The 12,575-nt window shown below is 47.7% G+C and overlaps 1 protein-coding gene across 3 annotated transcripts in view; it reads left to right on the plus strand.

The window, feature by feature from the left end:
- LOC145714930 (polyprenol dehydrogenase-like) overlaps positions 1–12,575 on the plus strand; it is a 203,029-nt gene that overhangs the window by 33,251 nt on the left and 157,203 nt on the right. The gene's annotated exons all lie outside the window — the stretch shown is intronic.

Raw genomic sequence — 12,575 nt, forward strand, 5'->3', positions numbered from 1 at the left:
TGGGATCGGGGATGCGGGAGGTGGAGGTGACTCGGGGCTGGGGGATGTCTCTCCCTCCTGTGCGTTTCCTTTGGGGATTTCTGGTCGCCACTGGAGAGTGACGAAGGACAGCAAACGTTTCACCCGTGGTTGCATTGCTCTGTGTAGGCAGCTCCTGCGGACGCGTTGGAATGTGCTGGTCGGTTGCATCCTTGTGACTTGGGGACCTTGTTGTCATTCTGTGTCTGTCTTCTCTGCACATGTCTTCTGTATGTTGAGATTCGGGTGTGGATGTGGAAAGCCAGAGCGTTCGGGGGACAGCACTTGGTCAGCTCCTCTGTGCTGGAGGGGAGGCCGCCCAGGGTGTTGGGATGGGCGAGGCAATGATTCCAAATCACCCAGGATGGTGCGATCACTTCCGAGAGCAGGCTCACCCCTGCCCTCAAAGCTGATGGGTACTCCAAGTGGGAACTGATTCATAGTGTTTGTGGTCTCCGCGATGACTGAATGTGTCTGTAGGGTGGGTGGTGGAGGAAACTGGTCTGAGCCAGACACACACACACACTCAGAAACACACACACACACACACACACTTTATGCGTTAATCTTGTGTGTGTTGAATCAGATAAGAAAGCAACACCGTATTAGTTTTATAACATACGAAGCTGGACCCTTGGAAGGAGTCGGTCAGTGGAGGGCCTCCCAACACATCAGGGGGAGGATGCTGGGGCTTGGCCATGTGGGGGCAGTTGGGTGGTAGTCCTTGAACAGACTTTCACTTTGGCTGGATCTGCATCCAGTCTCAGAGGCCCCCGGAGATGCTGTCCATGCAGCCCGGGGCCATTGCCTGCCCTGTAGGTCAGCAGGTACACAAGCAGCTCCCGCCAGTGGCTGGCTAGGGGGAAATGCATTTCCCTATCCCTGGGTGGCCATCCATCCACCATGTACCATCCATCCATCCCCTATCCATCCCCCTATCCATGCATCCATCCATCCATCCATCCCCCATCCATCCATCCATCCACACATCCATTCACTCATCCATCCATCCATCCATCCATCCATCCGTCCGTCCGTCTTCCTGCAATCACAGAACACCCTGTCTAGCTCAGGATGCTCTCCAGCACTGAGCTCAGTTGGAGACACTTCTCTCCAGACCAGCCGGCACCCACTGGAGCCCGCGAAATTCTTGCCCACATACTCCCAGTAACACGAGTTGGCACGGGGCCCATGGGAACCACACTTACTCATGGCTTATGGCTCTTCCTTGACTTCCTGCATTGGGTAATTGTGTCTCTGGCAATTTTTTTTTTTTTTTTTTTCGAGCAAGCAAGCACACATGTTAACAACATTGCACAGATTACTGTCCAGAGCACTGTGATTTCTCAATACCTAGTTTCTCTCCAGCATACCTCCACCCCCTCTCTGGACTTAATCCAGGAAAAGAAAAATCTAAGTTCTTGGTTGCATGCTTCGTCCTCCTTACTCTCCCATACTTTCTGCTTTTGAAGTCATGGTCGGTTGAGATCCTACTTTGTGTTGATATGGGAGGCTATCCACATACCAACCGTCAACTAGCTGAGCTCTTGGAAGGATAAGTTAATGACTGTTTTGAGGAACTGAGATAATAGGGCTCATTTCTCCACCAAGAGATTTTCCAGGGACAAGAGTTTCAATACGTGGTCATCATGTAGCCATGGTGCCAATGTCTTTATTGCTCTTGAGCAATACCCTGCTGACCAAAGCTGTCTCATTTGGAGCAAATACTCTTGCTCTGTGACCAAAAAAAAAAGCAAATAAATGGAATAACATCAAATGGCATAAAATGAAATAAGACAAAAAATAAAAATACAAAACCCAACACCACCACACAAGCAAACAACAGAAAGTCATAACAGCATCCCAGTGAATCCAAGTGGGACTAGAGAATTTAAATCCTCTTAAAAAGACTGCAAGAATGTAATTGTGTTTTGGACATTTGCCGTAGGCTCACACAAGCCGCGATGGAATCCTAAACCTTCAGCGTAATCCCACTGGAGATACGGTGTCTGTGATCTTTTCCCTAAAAGGCTTTACTTTGCGTTCTTCAGAAATGTCTTCCTGACCAGTTTCCACCTTTCCTAATGCCATTCTGCCAGCATAAATCTCTCTCTGTCTTTAGTGAGCAGAGGGGCCAGCTGTTGGATTCACGGGATACTTAGGTATTACATCCGGTTTGCTTTCCTTAAGAGAAAACAGCACTCAGTTTTGTTTTTTTTTTTTTTATAAGCTTCACCTGTGCCAGGAAAAGTCAGTTGGGTCCACTTCCCGGCGAGATGGCAATACATCTTTGTGAACGTCTGGGTCATCCAACTCACTATAAAATACTTAAATTGGTCATGGAAGCAAAAGATACCATGACATCAGTTCGGTATTCGTTATGGTGACAGGAAGTGGCGTCTCTGGGTAGGAATCTACTGCTCTGTCATCCAAGAGAGATTCATATCTTGAACGTAGACTTATCTTGAGGCGAGTAGACACCTACCATTTTTCTTCTACTCATAGACTCTCTGATTTTCTGGAGGGATCCTTCTGGAGCTTGGTCCATTGCGAAAAACTTGACTGAGTGTTGATTGCATGGGTTTTGTTTTTCTCCCCACCACGTGTGGGTTTTCTTTATAGCATAGAGTTCTCGACACCTAATACCTATAGCGTGAAGTGCTTGACGTGCGTTGGCTGGCCGACACTCCGTGTATCGCCAAGAGTAGTTTGAACAATGTTCCGGGTGTATATTTAGGTCTGGTGTATGTTCAAGACCACCTGTCTTCCCTACATACCATGAAATGCCCCTTATTGTCATGAATTTTTCAAACTAAAGTCCTATTTTTTTTTTTACCTTACAATTTTAATTTAGCATCCTGAGCTAGTCAAGGAGCACGTATGCTAGCTAGCCAGGCAACAGCCAGGCAGACAGACAGACTGCTGGTTTCCTGTGGGTAATTAGAAGGCTTTAGAAGGTCACTGTGTCTTTCCTGAAGGCGCAGAAGGAGACGCTCAGCACGTTCTGAAAATTTAATCGGCTATTATAGCTGTCATCTTGTTCCTTACATTAAAGGCTCTTCATTTCCCGGAGTTTGCAACGATCAATTCTAACCTTTTGAACCACTCGCAAGGTGAGTTCTATGAGAGAGGGCGATTGTCTGCCTGATTGCCTTAGCGCCTCTATAAATAACGGCAGGATTTTTTTAAAAAATCCCGCAAGGAAGAATTTTCCTCCTCACCTTGCCTGCCACATTCTGTGTCTGCCTCCAATAATTTATGGAATACTTTCACTCCCCACAGTGTCATTGGCCATTTAATTTCCACGTTTGCTTTGGACACATCTTAGATGGTTCCTTTGAACACAGCTCAAGATGCTCCGTGCATCCAAGGTCAGTGATGGGACATCACCCACATGAAACCGTTTCAAAAAAAAAAATATTCTAGAAATGTTACTTCTGTGTTTTTCCCTCTGGGGGAAATCAAGTGGATTCTAGGGGAGATAGAAAATATAGTCAGAAAGGGCTTTATTTATTGATTTTTTAAAGCGTGCAGTGTTCTCTAAAAGGAATAGCCACATAATTTCCATGATGCGTGGTTTTCAGTAGGCAGAAGCCATTGTGTTAGCGAGGTACAAGTCCATCAGATGCCCTGCTGCTAGATGCTGTAACGCCTTACCGCCAGGAGAGTCCCGGGAAGGTGCTGGAGTGCCTTGGAGATAAGTTTTTATATTTCCTGTATTTTCAGGTTTTATCTTAAAGGATTTTCTCATGCACCCACGTGGCCCTGTCTCCAGAGAGACCATTAACCACGTGTTCTGCTCATCACAAACTTCCGTACCTTTCCTGTGTCGGAAAGTCTCGCCACTTGGCCTGCGTGTTTCGAAAGCTATTTTCGGTGGATGCAGAATTCCACGTTGAAAACATCCTGCGATGCCCCCAGGATGTTAAACGTGTTCTGACACGGACCTTTGTCACTTGGGATGAGAAGTCAGCTATAATCATTGTCAATGTTTCATGAATATAAGTGTCTTGTCCAGTCTTTTCTGTTGTCTTCTTCATTTACTTTCTGTTTTCAGAAGTTTGCGAATATGCCTAGGTGGGTCCCTTTTTCTCTCTGTGTTTAGCCTGTTTGGGGTTAAAAAGCTTTCTCTATCTGTGTAGTTGGCTGTGATAAAATTTAGTGAATTTTCAGCCATTTTTTTTTTTTCCAAAAAAATTTTCTTCTTTCCATCGTGTCCTTATGAGTCTACGATCACACATACGTTAGGTCGCATCACGCTGTCTGGCCGTTGTATCATTGAGCACAGTTCGTGTTATCCCAGCTTTCAAAAATTTTGCTCTGTGCGTCAGTTTGGATGATTTCTATGGACCTACCTCAAGTTCACCAAATTGTTTTTTCAGTCGTGTGTGTTGTACTCTTACCCCCATGATTGGATTTGTGATTTGAGCCAAACAAACTGTGTTTCTCAGCTTTTGGGTTTCCAGTTGGTTGTTTTTAGTCTACATATTTTTCCTGGTGTTTCTTGTATCTTCATCCTTGATGTCCGTCTGCAATTGTAGGCTCCTGCATACGTAGTAGTTATTTTGAAGTTCTCTTCTGAGACTTCTAACATCTGTATCATCTCTGGGTCTGTTTCTATTGATTTTCCCCCTCTTGATGGCAGGTTGACTACATGTTTCTTTGTTTTGTTTTGTTTTTTAAATTTTTTAATGTTTATTTTATTTTTGAGAGAGAGAGAGAAAGAGACCGAGGGGGGAGGGGCAGAGAGAGAGGGAGACACAGAATACGAAGCAGGCTCCAGGCTCTGAGCTGTCAGCACAGAGCCTGACGCGGGGCTCGAACTCACAAACTGGGAGATCATGACCTGAGCCGAAGTCAGACGCTCAACCGACTGAGCCACCTAGGCACCCCTCATTTTCTTGTTTCTTTGTACGTGATTTTTATTGTGTATTAGTCACCGTGAATGATCCCTAGTACGGATTTTGGATTCTGTTATCTTCCTCTGAAGAATGTTGAGATTTGTAGCAAGCAATGCTATGATTTGCAGGATACCTAGATCTTGTGGGAGCTCAACTAAAGGTCTCGTTAATCACGAGTCTATTTCAATGTTGCCCTTGGGCCTTGGATGGAGCTCTTAATCTTGAGACACAGCCCTTTCTTCAAAGATCTGGACCATCTCAGGTTTCAGGTGAGAGTCCAACGTGCTCACTAAGTCCTTCCAACTTGGCAGGACTTAAATGTCATCTTGTCTCCCCATCACCAGGCAGCAGCTGAAACTTCTCTCCTCACCTTTCAACCTGCCAGCTGTTGTTTGCTTCCGAGTTCCCTGATGTCTCAAGTTGGAGCCTTTGAAATTCATTACTCAGCCGAGGGTTCTGCGGGAGTTTCTACCCACATTTTGATTCTCTGCCCATCCCCCCACCCCCGCCCCATGGCCTTTCAGTGCCGTAGATTCCAGCTGCGTTAACAGCCCCAAACTCTGCCCTTTGAGTCCTCAGCTCATCTCTCTCTGACTTTCTGAGTAAGCTCTGCACCTGTGCACCTTGCAACCTGAGAAGTACCCCCGGGGTGGGCAGTGGGGAGAGGTGGGAAGGAGAAATGAGAACTGTCTTGGGCATACCAGGATCTGTGGTGATTCTCTGCTAAGCTACAGAGGTGAGGAGCCTGAACAAAAGAGAACATTAATCTGCTTTATGTTGGCAATTTCCATAATGAGGGAAACAGCCAACATCGTGTTGGATACTTGCTGTCTACCAAGTAATGTAAAAAGCTCGTTACATGTATTGACTCACGTTTCCTGTCCTTTGAGGTAAGTATGACCACTAGATGTGTTTTCCAAATGAGGAAAGTGGGGCCGTAAAGCGTTTAGGGTAGTGGCTGTCCTTCACGTACTTAGTAAGTGGAGGTGTTGGGATTTGAACTCGACGTCCAGGAATGAACTCAGAAATAAGTGAGATCCTTGGGGGTGGGGAGATGGGGCGGGGTGGAGAGTGGCAGGGAGGAGGAAGAGAAAGAAATAGCTGAAGCGTCTTGGCAGATGGGAGTTGCGTTGGGTGCCCATCGGCCGGGGTCTTCTAAGAACGCTGGTTTGTGTAGTGTAGTCTGTTCTGTCCCCCGGAAGACCTGTTACATACTCACCTGGCTTGTAGGTGAGTGTGTGCTGTGGGTTCACATGTGTGTGAGGACAAAGGTAGCATTCCGTGCCTCCATCAATGGGACAAAATGATGGCAAGAAAGACACAGTGGCATGACCACCCTTTCCCTCTTCATGTCCGGAGAAACTCAGCAGGGTAGACCACCCGCCCCCCCAAGAGCCCTGAAAGTGCCCCCAAGAGCTGGGGAGCTCACGACCAGGGCTCGGATCCTTCAAATCCGGAACGTCACCCCAGGAGGAAGCGTGAGCCAGCTGCCGTTGGGTTCTGTGTATGTATCATCGACCCGCACGGCGTTGGGTTTTCCCTTTCGCTTCTGCCTAGCGTCTTTCTGTCCCCCGTTTTATCCTGTTGGACGTCTTTCTCTGTTAACAACTAGAAGGGCTTATTTTTGTGGCCATCTACCCCTCCATTGTGGAGACGCACCAAACCCTTTGCCTAATTTCTTATCAACGCATCTTTTTAGAAGTTTTCGTTACCGTTCATGCTTGACGGCCTTGTATCTTTGCACGCTTTTTCACATTCCGTGTGTTTTCCTACGGAACTGCTCATCTGGGTGATGATTGGCCACTCGGCGGAGCCACGTTGGAAGAGGGCGGAATGTGCCCAGTGACATGGGGTCTTTGCAACAGCTTGCTGTGGGAGCCCGAGGTAGGGATGCCTCTCTGCCTGGGTTATTGGGCTGCCCGTCTCCGCGTGCCCTGAGTAGCCTTCTTATGTGGAGCTCACCTACACGGACTGGGCAGCTGTGTCTTGGGGCTGCTTCAGCATTTTTCTGCTTCCCTAACATATGTGTCATCGCTCCCCAGCCCAGAATCTGCCGATAAGCCCGGGCATGGACGGGGAAGGTTTCCCCTGGGGTTGAAGTGCTTGGCATACCTGTCCCTCGGTCACTTACTTCATCGCCATCCCAGGCGTGGGCTTTGCCTGTCACACACCTGCCCTGACTTGTCCTTTGAGCGTTCCAAGTATTAACTGATGACGTGTTTTCACCCGTCCGTGCTGGAGAGACAATGAAAGGGTTGATGTGGTCGCCCGGGATGGCAAGGATTTCCTAAATGTGCCGTCTTTGAGCTGGCTTCCCGTCTCCAGTTTTCCGGGGGTGCACCTGTGTGTAGGAATCTCATCTTACAGACTGACCCTTCCTAGTCAGAGCAAATTCCATACCTAATCTGCTTATACGATGAAAGATCAGAATGCATTTTAAAAACTTCCTTTTGGGAAACAAGTCACAAAAAGCCCTCTTACCTGAAACGCACCTCGAATCTCTGGTTTTATTATAAAATAAAATGATCAGATTTTAATTGTGGAGTTTGAAGGCTTATAGAAAATTGAGCACAAAATGTGGAGAATGGCCGTCCACCGGCCGCCATAGTTTGGATGATTATTAACATCTTGCATGTAGAGGGCCCATCTGCTAGAGTCAGGGGAGAATACAGACACAGTATTGTTCCTGGAAGTCCATGGTTTGCACTGAGATCAGTCTTGCTGTTGTGCATTCTGTGGGTTTGGAGAAATCCACGGTGGCATGGACCCATTGTTGTGTGTCCTACGGAGTGGAGTCACTGCCCTAAAAATCCACCCACTCACCCCTCGCCTCCTCCAACCCCCGGTGACCACCGAACGTCTTACTTTCTGCATGGTTTCGCCTCCTCCAGAATGTTCTAGAGCTGGGATCATAGAGGACCCAGCATTTACAGACCAGCTTACTCATGAGCGTTAATGGTTCCTTCATATCCTTTCGTGCCTGCAAAGCTCTGTGCTTTCTAGAGCTGCATCGATATTTTTATGAAGGACGATCAGCCCTCCATGCAGGACTCCGAATGCTCACGAAGAAGCACATCCCCGTGCAGAGCTGGGGGTGGGGGGTTTACGCTGAGGACGATGAGTGCCCGTGTGCAATGTCCTCACTTGTTCAAAATCCAGCTCTCATGTCACAAAGGACAGCTGGGGTCAGCGTCCGGGTGTGCTTTTAGGGTCAGGGTCAGTGTTAAGTCAGGGTTGGGTCAGGGTTGGGGTTGGGGTCAGTTTTATGGTGAGGGTTATGGTTAGCTTTAGGGTTATGGTTAGGGTTTCATTAAGGTCAAGGTTAGGTGTATGGTCAGTCTTATGAACAGGTGTTTCAGGCTAGGGTTATGGTGAAGGGTAGGGTGACTGTCACGGTTATGCTCAGAGGAGGGTATAGGGTTAGGGTCAGGGTTACAGGTCAGGATTAGGGTTAGAGGATAGGGTTAGGGTTAGGGTTATGGTGGAGGTCAGGCTTAGTGCCAGGGTTATGCTCAGAGTATGGTTAGGGGTTAGGGTTAGGGTTAGGGTTAGGGGCAGCCTTAGGGGTAGGATGACGTTTCGCATTCGGTTTTGGAGTTAGGGTTATGCTCAGGGTAGAGTATAGGTTTAGGGTGATGTTGAAGGTTTGGTTTATGCTTAGACTGGGAATTGGTGTAGGGTGAGGGTTGAATAATGGGTAAGGTCATGGATTGGTTATGACCAGGGTTCTAGTTAATGTTAGTCCAGGTTGAGGGTGAGGCTTAGGGCGGGTCTGTGTCTCGTCTTAGCGTTAAGATGAAGTTTGAGGCTATAGGATCGTTTTCAAGTTCATCATTATGGTCAAAGTAATGTGATTCAGAAGTCAGATGTTGGGCATCGATCTTAGTGTTAATGGCTTTTCTCATGTTCGCATCACGGTGTGCATCTCATCAGAGTCCAAATGAAGGTTCAGCTCACATTGGGGGTTCGGGTTCTGTTTCGGGTTCGGGTTAGGTTTTAGGGTTAGGGTTAGGGTTAGGGTTATTGTTAGGATTAGGGTTAGTGTTAATGTTAGAGTTTTAGGGTTAGTGTTAGGGCTACGTTTAGGCTTAGGGTTAAGGTTACGGGTTAGGGTTACGGCTTGGGTTTGGGTAGGTTCGTTGTCATTCAATATCAATTTGTTTTGACTCGTAAGGTTAGAGGTTCGCAGTTTCTGATGCTGCATAGTGAGTGTGAAAGTCTGACCCCACTGTGGGCTGAATGTCTGCAAGGAGTTTGATCCCATGTTGTTTGTTACATCATTTCCGGATATTAGTCATCTGTCATTATTGAGCACACACTTTTCTCCTTTATTTTACGGGATGCCCTCTTTACTTGAAGGTATTTTCTTCTCTATCCGTCTTCACTGGGGTCTGGAGTGAGGCCGTGCTGTTCCCTCCAGCCCGTTCCTATGGGTCGTGGTTAGAAGGGCTGGTGGCTGATTTCCCGATCTGGTATCATCTTCTGTGCCAATAGTACATGTCAGGAACACCTCTCAATGTCACCGAACGGGGTTGTTTTACAAGTCAATTTCCCACAAGGTTATCGCGTGCTTTTCGCGGTGACTGTTGTATGAGCTATTTCACAGATAAGAAGTAATGAGTGTTGTTGAAACAGTCACAAGGTGCTTTTTCGGCTCGGCTGCTTGAGAGAGCCTTATCCTGGCTGCTTTCTGGCATGGTGACTGTGACACAGAAGTCACCTTGTGGACTGCGGGAGCCCTCTGATGGCCACACCAAGCACGTCCTGGTGGTTTAGGGTTACGGTTAGCATTTGAGTTAGGCTTGGGTTTGGGTCAGGGTTGGAGTTTTAGGGTTAGGGTTAGGGGTTAGGGGTTAGGGTTAGGGTTAGGGTTAGGGTTAGGGTTAGGGTTAGGTTTAGGGTTAGGGACCCCCCACCGTCCACAACGTGACTTCTGTGTCATAGACACCACACCAGAAGGCAGTCAGGATAAGGCTCTCTCAAGCAGCCAAGCCAAAGAAGAAAAAACGTTCTTGACTATTTCAACAACACTCATTATGGATGCTTTTTTGGGCTGATTCATGGCCCACCAAGAGGACATCATTGATGGATGGATGGAAACACAGAATGTGTTCCATGCACACGATAGAATGTGACTCGGCCTTGAAAAGTAAGGACGTGTTGCACCTGCTACAACGTACATGAATCTCGGGGACATGATGGTCAGTGACTTGAGCCAGACACTGAAAGACAGTCCTGTGTGATCGCACGTATATGGTGTCCCTAGTGGGGACTCACCCATAGGCCTCACTCACCTCTATAGACCAGAGACCTATTGCTGTCAGAAACCAGGGGCTTCCTCAGGAGGGAGCCGGGCACTTGTGCTCTCTCTGCTCTGGCAGGTAACGAGTTTCAGGTTCTGGGCCTCCCGGGGGGTTCCTTCCCTTCCTTCCAGGGGCGAATGGGGTCCACTGCAGGCAACTGCTTTCTCTGGCTGATTCTTTTCTAGGAATTCATCCTTCCCCCAACTCAACACCAGACGCTTTGCACATCTTTGGTCTGGCTGAGCTCTCAGATTTGGGGGACCCACCTCACCCCCACATATTTACTTTTAATGATTAAAAAATACAAAGTTCCATATACCCAAACACACATTAATTTTTGAAAGCTGGCCTTGTAAAACACATCCACAGAGAAACTCACAGCCAGTGAGACAATATTTTATAAACAATAAAAATGGAATCTCTTGCATTTCTGTTCTGTGCCACCATCTAAGGAATACAGCCAAACATATGAAGATAATTTATACAACTGTAAGTTGTCGAGCTAGAAAGAAATGGTGGTGGGCGGGGGGAGAGGGGGTCAGGCGGGCGGTGAAAATGTGTCTGGGCACCCAGGAACTGAAGTACAAATTAGGGATTAGGTAAATGGAAGTATTTGTGTAGAAATGAAACATCAGTGGGAACAGAGAAGCCACAAACAAAGTTAATAATCATTTCCTTAAAAAATGAGAGTAATAATTCACCGACCAATTATGAATCCTCTGCCCTACAAGACAAGCAAGAATAAATTAAGTGGGGCTTGGAACAAGAAAGAGGAAACAACATCTAATAAAATGTGATTTAAATTTGGGCGAAGAGTAATTTATTCTTGACTCTGGACTAATATCTTTGATTACCAGTTAGAAAAGGATGTCTCATTCCAAAAAAAGAAAGAAAGAAAAAGAAAAAAATGGAATTTTCCCAAGTTGATGCAGATAGAAATAGAAATCACAAGCAGATTAGCAATCTGTTGAAATAGCAAATGTCAGAGCTCTCCACCAAAAAGCCTCTTGCTTGGGATGGATTTCCTTTGTCGTTTCCCTAAGCCTCCAAGGATGGTGTAGACCAAGGACTGCAGGCCACCATCCCGGGCTAAAGCTGGCCCTCCACCTGTTTATACCAATAAAGTTTTATCGACACACGGGCTGCACCCGTTCATTCACTGGTTGTCTGTGGCTGTCCCTTGTAGGACCAGAGCTGAAGCGTTCAGCCCACGAAGCCTCGTTACTCCCCGGCCCCTAATGACAAAAGTCTGCCAGCCCTTGGTTTCTGCCATTCCAAGGGACCAGACCCACCAGGGTTACTCCAAGTGTTAAATAGAAGAAACTGTGTTTTCTTCCCAAAAGGGCAAGGGAACTGCGTTCCCGAAGCCAAGTCACAGAGCAACCCTGCTGACCAACGTAGAGACAGAGTGTGTAGTTTAACGTTAACTACTGAGCAGACTTCCAGGTGGAAGAATGCGCCTTGATGCATTGGCAAAGCACCCTGGATGATCCTGTATCCCTTAGTGAGTAAACCTCTAAAGACATTAATTTGGGTACAGCACCTGGGAGGCAGAAGGTGGTTGGTCTACACCTGGAGCATAGATTGGCTGGATCACAGGTGGATTTCTGGGCAACCCTGTGGCTGGTTGATTGGTTCCGCCTGCTGGAGTAGATGAGAGGAGAGTGATCCAGGAGGAAGGCTGTCTCTGCTCCATTCGTCCTATCTCTCTGCTGCGGTTGCCGGGGAAGGATTTGGGTCACACGCCACGTTCTTGCCCTTCTGGGCAATTGTCTCGGAGCCTCGATAAACCGTGGCCCCGTGGAGGCATTGCCCGGCAAAGACTGTCTTCGTAGCATCCGATGGCGTTTCGGTTCTTGCCCACGTGCAATTTGCATTCCAGCCGCAGAGGTGAATTAATGCCGTAATACCTACTTCCCTGAGCTAATAGAATTATGATAAACACTCTAACGTCTTACAAGATTTGGTTGCGTCACCTGCTTCGATGCTGTCGCCTCTGATTTTCCATCTACTACCTGCTTCGCTCGTCCGCAGCCTCTCCTTTCTTGACTGGCCCGTTACGCCTCCTCCCTCCGCGCCTGATCCCCGCACCTCCCACGAGAAACACACCTGCCCCTGGCCATCGCGTCCCCGCGATCATGGTGCCAGCTCTCGGTGACCTGTTTGTCCCCAAAAGCCCTGCCCCCTAGAGCTCTCTGCCCCTGAACTGGACACCTTCCTCCTGCCTGTTTTGGCCCGTGTCGCATCACCTTCTGGCTGTAGGCGAGACCCTGGGGTTTCCCTGATGGTCTCGTCCACCTTTCCATCTTCAGTCAGTAACTGAACGCTTTGCACCCACCTCGTGAACATGTCT

The sequence above is a fragment of the Panthera onca genome, chromosome Y (genome assembly GCF_046562875.1).
Source record: "Panthera onca isolate mPanOnc1 chromosome Y, mPanOnc1 haplotype 2, whole genome shotgun sequence".
Taxonomy (NCBI): Eukaryota; Metazoa; Chordata; class Mammalia; order Carnivora; family Felidae; genus Panthera; species Panthera onca.